Source organism: Meles meles, chromosome 14 (genome assembly GCF_922984935.1).
Source record: "Meles meles chromosome 14, mMelMel3.1 paternal haplotype, whole genome shotgun sequence".
Classification (NCBI taxonomy): domain Eukaryota; kingdom Metazoa; phylum Chordata; class Mammalia; order Carnivora; family Mustelidae; genus Meles; species Meles meles.
In genome coordinates this window covers 10987282-10995460 of record NC_060079.1, presented here as the reverse complement: position 1 = coordinate 10995460, position 8179 = coordinate 10987282, and positions in this window count along the sequence as shown.

Here is an 8179-nt window from a genome sequence, read left to right as displayed (position 1 = left end):
TGTTAGTGTAAGCCATCCAGTTTGTAGTCCTTTGTTATGACAGCCCTACCTTTGCTATGACATGTAGCTCTCCAGGAAAATCTGCAGTCGCCATTTTGTCACTTGAGCTACTCAGCATGGGAACACCATTCCTATGAAACTGAAGAGAAGCTATTCCCCTTTTTCCATCCCCAAAAACTGCATTACGGACACCTCACCCAAGCGTGACAAGTCAGATTCTCCCTCTGAGACTCTGAATCTTGAAAGAGGTACTAAGTCATCAGTTTGTGACTGTTGGTAGAGGCTGTAGAGAAACACTGCAGCCAATGTGCCAAGACAGCTACGCCAGCCTCAGTTCTCAGCGGACCATGCCTGTGCCAAGTTCTTGGCTTGGTTTTTCCATGACTCTCCAGGCTTCCTATTGATTCTGTGAGCTCATATCCCTCTAGAAAATTCCATCTCTGCTTAAGGGAACCAGAGTCAACTTGTATTATTTGTAACCAGGAATCCTCACTGAAACACCTTAGAAGTGGGTTGTTAAGCCAAATGCCTATTGTAGTTTGGCGTCTTGTATTTACCTAGTTCTTTCCTGCTGTCAAACCTTCTGCATTCATTCATTCATCCATCAGATGTTTACTGGTTGCCTTTACAGCCCCAAATAGTAGGTGTTTGGAAAACATGGCCTATTAAGACATGACCCCTATCCTTAAAGAACTACAGCCTAGTCCAGGGTAGAACAGTCAAGAAAACAGAGGATTATGATACAGAGTGGTAAGTGCTATGGTAAACAGAAAAGGTACCTAACTGATACATGGGGAGAGGAAGGAAAGTTTCCTTGTGGCCACTGATTCCTGAACTGGATCTTGAAAGATAAATGAGATGCCTTGGCAAAGCAGAAAAGGGAAGAGGAGGGACATTCCACTAAGTGGAGGGAACTTTGCAGATCAGAACATTACATTAAATACATGAAACTCTAGGTATGGAGTGGCAAAAGCTGAAGCTGTATTTGGATTTTATCCCAACAGCAACCTATAACCACCACACTAGAGAGAAAGCAGCCAGTTTTATATTTGAGACTGATTTTTTTTCTGGTGACAGGGCCAATAATTAATAGGAATGGAGCAGGACTGAAAGATAAGAAGACCAAATGTGAAAGTCCAAGTCATCTAGGAGATTTCAAAAAGACAAAGGCCAGAATGGGGAGGGTAGCAGATGGCAAAGATGGGAAGGATAGGACAGACTTGAGATGAATGGAGGTATTCTGAACTCTCTGCTTGCAGTAAGCAGGGCACCTCTAGAAGGACACAGACCACTTGTCTTGTTCATCACTGCCCAACGGAGTATCTAACACAGAGAGGCAATCAGTACATTTGGATCTGCCTTTAAGTGCAATGGTTCTTTTCTTGGCCATGTTCAGTCTATTGTGGAGTCCATCAAAGTCACTCTTCATTTCTGTTACAGTGTTCTTTATTTCTAGCATTTCCTTCCAGTGCTTTCTTAGAGTTTCCATCTTGCTGCTTTCTTGACTCACCTGTTCTTGCAAGTTGTCTACTTTTCCCCAAATAGCTCTTAAAATATTTATCGTAAGTATTTTAAATTGCTGGCCCAATAATTCCAAAATCTCTGCCATACTTGCATCTGGTTCTGATGTGCTTCAGATTGTGTTTTTGCTTGCCTTTTAACATGCTTTGCAATTTTTTTTGCTGAAAATCATATGTGATGTGTCAGGTAATAGGAACTGACATCAACAGAACTTTGGTAAGAGTTTTTCTGTTAATCCAGCTAGGGTTTTAGGCGGTCTTTAATCTCTGTTATAGCTGCAGGCGCCAGAGGCCTCAAAGTATATAGGGTCTGTGCCTTACAGCTCTTTCAGTTACGATCCACTTCTGTTTTACCGGAGCTCTGCTGGTGCTGGTCAAGTGTGGGCAAAGGGAAATGTTCTTATGTAATCTTGCAATTAAATATCATCAGTCCTTTAGTGGACCTGCGTTCCTAGGCTGTGACCATCGCAAGTATTAAGGTTTTTTTTTTTTTTTTTTTCCTTTCCTCAGGTGAGACAGGAAGGCTAGAGGGGGCTGGAGGCATGGAAATGCCCTTCTCCAGGTAGGACGGTCCCTTCCCTTATAAAGTAGGCCTTTGTTATAAGAATGCTCTGGACATATTTTTTTTTATTTACATATTTGAGAGAGAGAAAGAGAGCACGAGTGGAGGGAGGGATAGAGGGAGAGGGAAAAGGAGAGGGAGAAGCAGACTCCCTGCTGAGTGTGCTGATGCTGGGCTCTGGTCCCAGGAGCCAGGAGCTGAAATCAGGCACTTAACCCACTGAGCCACCCAAGAGCCCCTAGGCATAATTTTAAATGGTAAATATTCCCCTTCCTCTGCCAGAGCCATATGGGGATCATTTTTGGCTCTTCATCCTGAAAACCTGGTGAGGTTTTTGGAGATAACCACCCTCCCCCCCCTCCCCAAAATGGGGCAGATACCAGGAATTTCTTACTCTCAGGCTAGACTATATCGGGCCTCCAGGAATTTATCGGAACGGTCAGTTAAGTGTTCCCACCAGTTTATGGCTCTAGTGTCTTCCTTACAGATAAGATCTTGGTTGCAGCTCGGGACTGGCCTGTGGCTCCAGACTGTGGGATGCAGCTCCGCCCTCTGATCTCCATCTCTGCGGGGGTCAAGAGAAGACATTTTCAGCTTGTTCAGCAGTTCTTGCTCTAAGGATGGGAGTGATGACTTGCAAGCTCTTCACACATCGGGGCTGAAACCAGAACTCCCTTAGTACATTCCTGTTGAACGAATAAAGCACAGTAAAAGGTGTGAATAAGCATTTGTGGAGGGAATGTATTAGAGAGAGGAGTCAGGATGAAGCCTGGGTCTGGCTGGTGTGAGAAGTGGAACACTAGATAGGGAATATAGTGGGATAGCAGATACTTGCGAAAAGGAAATTAAGAAGAAAACACAAAAACAAAACCCTTAACAGAGATTTCTGCAGAGCACCTAGGTGGCTCAGTCGGTTAAGCGTCTGCCTTGGGCTCAGATTATGATCCCACAGTCCCGGGGGGAAGCCCTGACTCACACTGGGCTTCCTACTCAGTGGAAAATCCACTTCTCCCTCTCCCTCTGCTCTTTCTCCCTGCCACCCCTGCTCGTGCTCTCTCTCTCTCCCCCCCTCTCTCAAATAAATAAATACAATCTTAAAAAACAACAACAGAGAGTTCTGCTTAGTTCTGCATACTTGCTCCAATTACCTTTCCACACTTTACAAATCTATTATCAGAGTTATGGGGGGAAGAAAGAAAGTAAACCATAATCCAGGAGTCCAGGATTGGTGTGAATGCTGGTAAGACAACTTCTATCTCCTTCCGTTGAAGATACCCATGGGGGCGGCCCCCATCAGTGTCAGCCACGGTGGTGTGACTGCCCTGTTTTTGTAACCTCTGGAGTGCAGCGGCATGGAGGCCACTGTGCTAAGACCTGAGGGACCTGGAAGCAACCTCGGACTGGAAAGACAAGATAGTACAGTTAACCTCCTGGAGCACCGGCATGGGTGGGAGGCTCTCCTGCGGGGCCCTCCTTCTTAAACTTCTTAACTGCCTTCTACACTCCTCCTTAAAAACTCCATTCATTTTCTGTTTAAAAAAATAATGGAGGAAGGACCTTCAGCAGCAGGGTGCGAATTCCCAGGAGGATCCTTCCCACCTCTCTGTGAGCACAGCGCTACCAAACAGCAAATACAGTGTGGGAAGAATAACACAGTCACTCACTTTGGCTTCGGTTGTCTTATGGGTAGAGTTAAAATGTGGACTAGAGGGGCGCCTGGGTGGCTCAGTGGGTTAAAGCCTCTGCCTTCAGCTCAGGTCGTGGTCCCGGGGTCCTGGGATCGAGCCCCGCATCGGGCTCTCTGCTTGGCAGGGAGCCTGCTTCCTCTTCTCTCTCTGCCTGCCTCTCTGCCTAGTTGTGATTTCTCTCTGTCGAAGAAATTAAAAAAAAAAAAAAAATGTGGACTAGAGGGTTTCACGTTCTTTGAGTCTCCACTGTTGTGTGCTTCTGGTTTTCAGGAGGTTGACCTAGGCAACCTGATAGTTCACCCTGGCTGCTCCATTCATTTCCCAATAGGTAGTTCTCATTCTCGAGGAGCTTTTCCGGAGAAAGAACTCTTGATTGTCTGTCAGGAGTTGGCTTCCATCCTGTCTTATCTTGGGTCACCAGCGACAGGCCCGGGATGTCAGTTTGCCCTGTGGTTGTTGATTCAACTGTGAAGCTATAGCACTTCTTGGAAAGGAATCAACTTTTGAGAGTCCTGAGGGCTTTTTTTTTCATCAAGCTTTGTAACAAATGTAGGTGATTTTTGCATGTTTTGTTTTTTTTAAATAATTTCCCTCTCTCATTTCTTTTTCAGTAAATTCTTAAAAAAAATTCTGATTACAAAACAGTATGTGCTCGTTGTTGAAAACGTGGAGAACACAGAAAATTATACCATCTGTGATACTGAATACATAATAAAAATTGTTAGTAATCCTATCATTCAGAGATAATTGCTATAAACACTTGGCATGTTATGTTATGGGATTTTTTTCTCTATATTCACATGTATACTTACATTTTTTATGGAAAATTGTAATATACTCCCTTTAATTTCCTTTTTGTCTCAATGCTATAGTATAAAAAAATTTCCATGTAATTAAATATATAAAAATATATATTCCATGTAAATAAATAAATATATAAATATATAAATTAAATTTATATATGTAATAAATATGTATTAAATATATATATACTTATACACACATATATATACACACTGTACTAGCCTTTCTATATATACTGTTATATATATGCAGTATTCCTCTATTATTTTATTCATACAACACAGTTATAGTTGCATAGTGTTATATATTTGGGACTTTTCAAATTATCAACAACCTTGTAAAAATCCAAGAAGCTAAATTTCTCTATCAATTTATTATTATTTTATGAATAGAACTTGCTGGGGCAGATAATGTGGATCTAAAACAATGATTTTAATGCATTTTGTTACATTATTTTTCTGGAAAAAAAAAACTTTAGCCATTGACTTTTCACCAACAGTGTACAACAGTGTACACACCAACAGTGTGTTCCATTTGCCTCAGACTGGTCAAATGAATTTTATCTTAAAAATAATACCTTTGCCTATTTTGAATGTGGAAGATGACATTTTAATTGTTATCCTAAGATGAGTATATTTGATTACTGATGGGAATGAACATTTTTCCCCCTCTTTTTCTGGTAAAGAATAACATTTCAGATAGAATTACAATTAGTTTTGAAGTTACACATTTTAGACTGGTTTTATTAATAAAACCTTTTCATTTCTGTCATTATTACATAATATGTTTGAATAGTGTTTGTAACCACAGTTTGCTGAGTACTCTGGTACATATTTCTTTTAAGTGATTCAGCAAGAAAGCATGTAGTCATAAACTCAGTCCCTTAGAAAAATAAATATATCAGATAATTATTCTCTGATTCAAGGGCAGATTCTGTGTACAGTTCCACAACTTGGGAGCACTGAACAAAATCATCTCGTTTCATTCATTTGACAAAGATTTACTGAGTTCCCACCGTTGCTGTAGATGTGGACAGTCTTGCATGAGTCAGTCATGGTTCTGTGCTTACAATTCTAGTGCAAGGAATAGATGACCAAAAAGGGAAACATACAAATAAATAAAGTAATACAGAATGTGAAGTCTTAAACAAGAATCTGTTGAATTGGAGCATAGCAGAAGAGAACACACTTTACTAGTTTGGCAGGATGCTCAGAGAGGACTTCCCTAGGATGACATTCAGGTTAACACCTAAAGGAGACGTATGATAACCCTGATGGTAGGAAGGAGTTCAAGGGCACAGAGATGGATAGTGGCCAGATCATTTGGGGCCTTGCAGGGTATAGCAAGGAGGGTGAGCTTTGTTCAGAATTCAATGGGGAAGCCACTGAAGGGTTTCAGGCAAGAAGATGGTGTGATCCTTCATCTCTCTTAAGATGATTGTGCTTTGTTGCTGTATGTAGAATAAAGAGTAGAGGTGGAGTGCTTGAGTAAGAATCTGTTGCAGCAATGTAGATGAGAAACTATGGGGGCCTGGGGGAAGGAGCTGGACACAGGAGGAGGAATAATCTTAGAAACATGGAGTCACACATGCATGAATTTAACTGACTCTGCTGACTCCAAATCCTTCCCATATCCAACCTCATTAAAAATGGGACTGACTCCTCTTTTTTTTTTTTTTAAGATTTTTATTTTTTATTTATTTGACAGAGAGAGACCACAAGTAGATAGAGAGGCAGGCAGAGAGAGAGAGAGAGGGAAGCAGGCTCCCTGCTGAGCAGAGAGCCCGATGTGGGACTCGATCCCAGGACCCCGAGATCATGACCTGAGCCGAAGGCAGCGGCTTAACCCACTGAGCCACCCAGGCGCCCCGGGACTGACTCCTCTTAAGAGAGGAAGATGGCAGTTGCTCTGTGGGGTCACAAAAGGAAATGCCAACTGGAAGCAGTCACCGGGTTCTTCCCTATAATTTCTCAAACATGGTAGGATGTGTGTCTTATTAAACAAGATTTAGATTCAAATCCAAACATCACTGAATACCCACCAACTGTCAGACTGTGTTCTAGAAGCTTTCACATATACCCTATTTCACCTGCTATGACTGAAAATAAAGCCATGCTTAAGTTGCCACACAAATAAAGGAAATTTGATTTATGAGAAACCCATTCATTATTCTCTGGGCGCTCCCCTCCTTGGAAAGTAAGACCCTTTGCATGCATACTTTGTCCAAATGAGTCAGTCTTGTTTACTTCTTTTATGCTGAAAAAAAAATTGAGAAGTCTGATCTGACTGCCTAAGTTTCTCACTTCTGTTTTTGTGAGGCTGGTACAGAAAACAGTACAACCAGCTGTCACATCTAAGGACCTCTAGCCACTGCACAGACCCAATTACAACTCAAGTGACAAATATTTTCACGTACAGAAAAACAACCATTTTTCTTAAGGAACCCCAAGGTCCAAGATGGTGAGTCAGAACAGGATATAACACCATTACTTTGTTCCCAATTGACCTTCCCCTAAGATGAGACAGGCCCTGGCACTGGCCTGGCTTTCCAGCCCATCCCTTTCCCTCCACCTCTATCAACACTACCACCATTATGGTGGATTTCTTCTTGAGGGCCATTATTGTCCATTTCTGACACTTAGCTTATTCTGAACCATCCCAGCACATCAAAAGTGTTACCATAACTTGAACCACCAAAAGGAAAGAGCCAGGATTTCTGACTGATTAAAGAAATCCTTAGTCCCTTTGTTAAGATTTACAAGAAGAGAATATCTGTTTTGGACATTTAAATTGATGCAGTGGCTCTTTAAAATAGCAGGTGGAAACTCTGGGTGTCAAGTTCAAGAGCAGCGAATGAGCTTGAGATTTGGCAGTGATGGCTGTCTTGGTAGTTGAGTCCCAAGTGAGGATGTGATTGAATGTGGAGAAGATCTGAGGAACTGGACATATAGTACAGTTTGAGAAGCAAGCCCGCCAAGGAACTGAGAAGGAGCTCTTAGGGTGGTAGAAAGATACAAATGTGTCATGGACCCCAACAGGAGAAAAGATTTCAAAAAGGAATTTGTTCTACAGCATCCAAGATAACAGAGGTCAAGAAGCCAAGGACTGAAGTCAGGTTATTAATCTCTCAGATATATAAAACTTATTCAGGTCTGTTTTGGCATGTTATTGATCAAGATTATATGATCGGATTACATTCCCTTTCAATAATTTGTGCTTGTAGTTGTATGATTAGACTTTTATCAGCACAGTACTGACAATCACCTGCTAAGTGGTAATCGGTATAAGGAAGGTCATTTCATCACATCTTACTCTGCTGATTTTACCAGAAGTGAAAAAGCCACTTTCCACTTGAAATATTCTGTTTTGGTTTTGCCACTTTTCTATGGCACTGCCTGTACAGCATGGGTTCTTCTGAGTTTGGTATATCTATTCACCGATCAGGTAATAACCCAATTCTCCCACACTTGTCCCCAGAATACTATGAAAACATTTTGAACAACATGATAGGGCATAGTCTGGTCTCTACTTAGCTTGGGCATATCATTTATATATTTAGTTCACTTCTTTTCTCTTGAGTCTGACATTATTAAAGTACTTTTTGT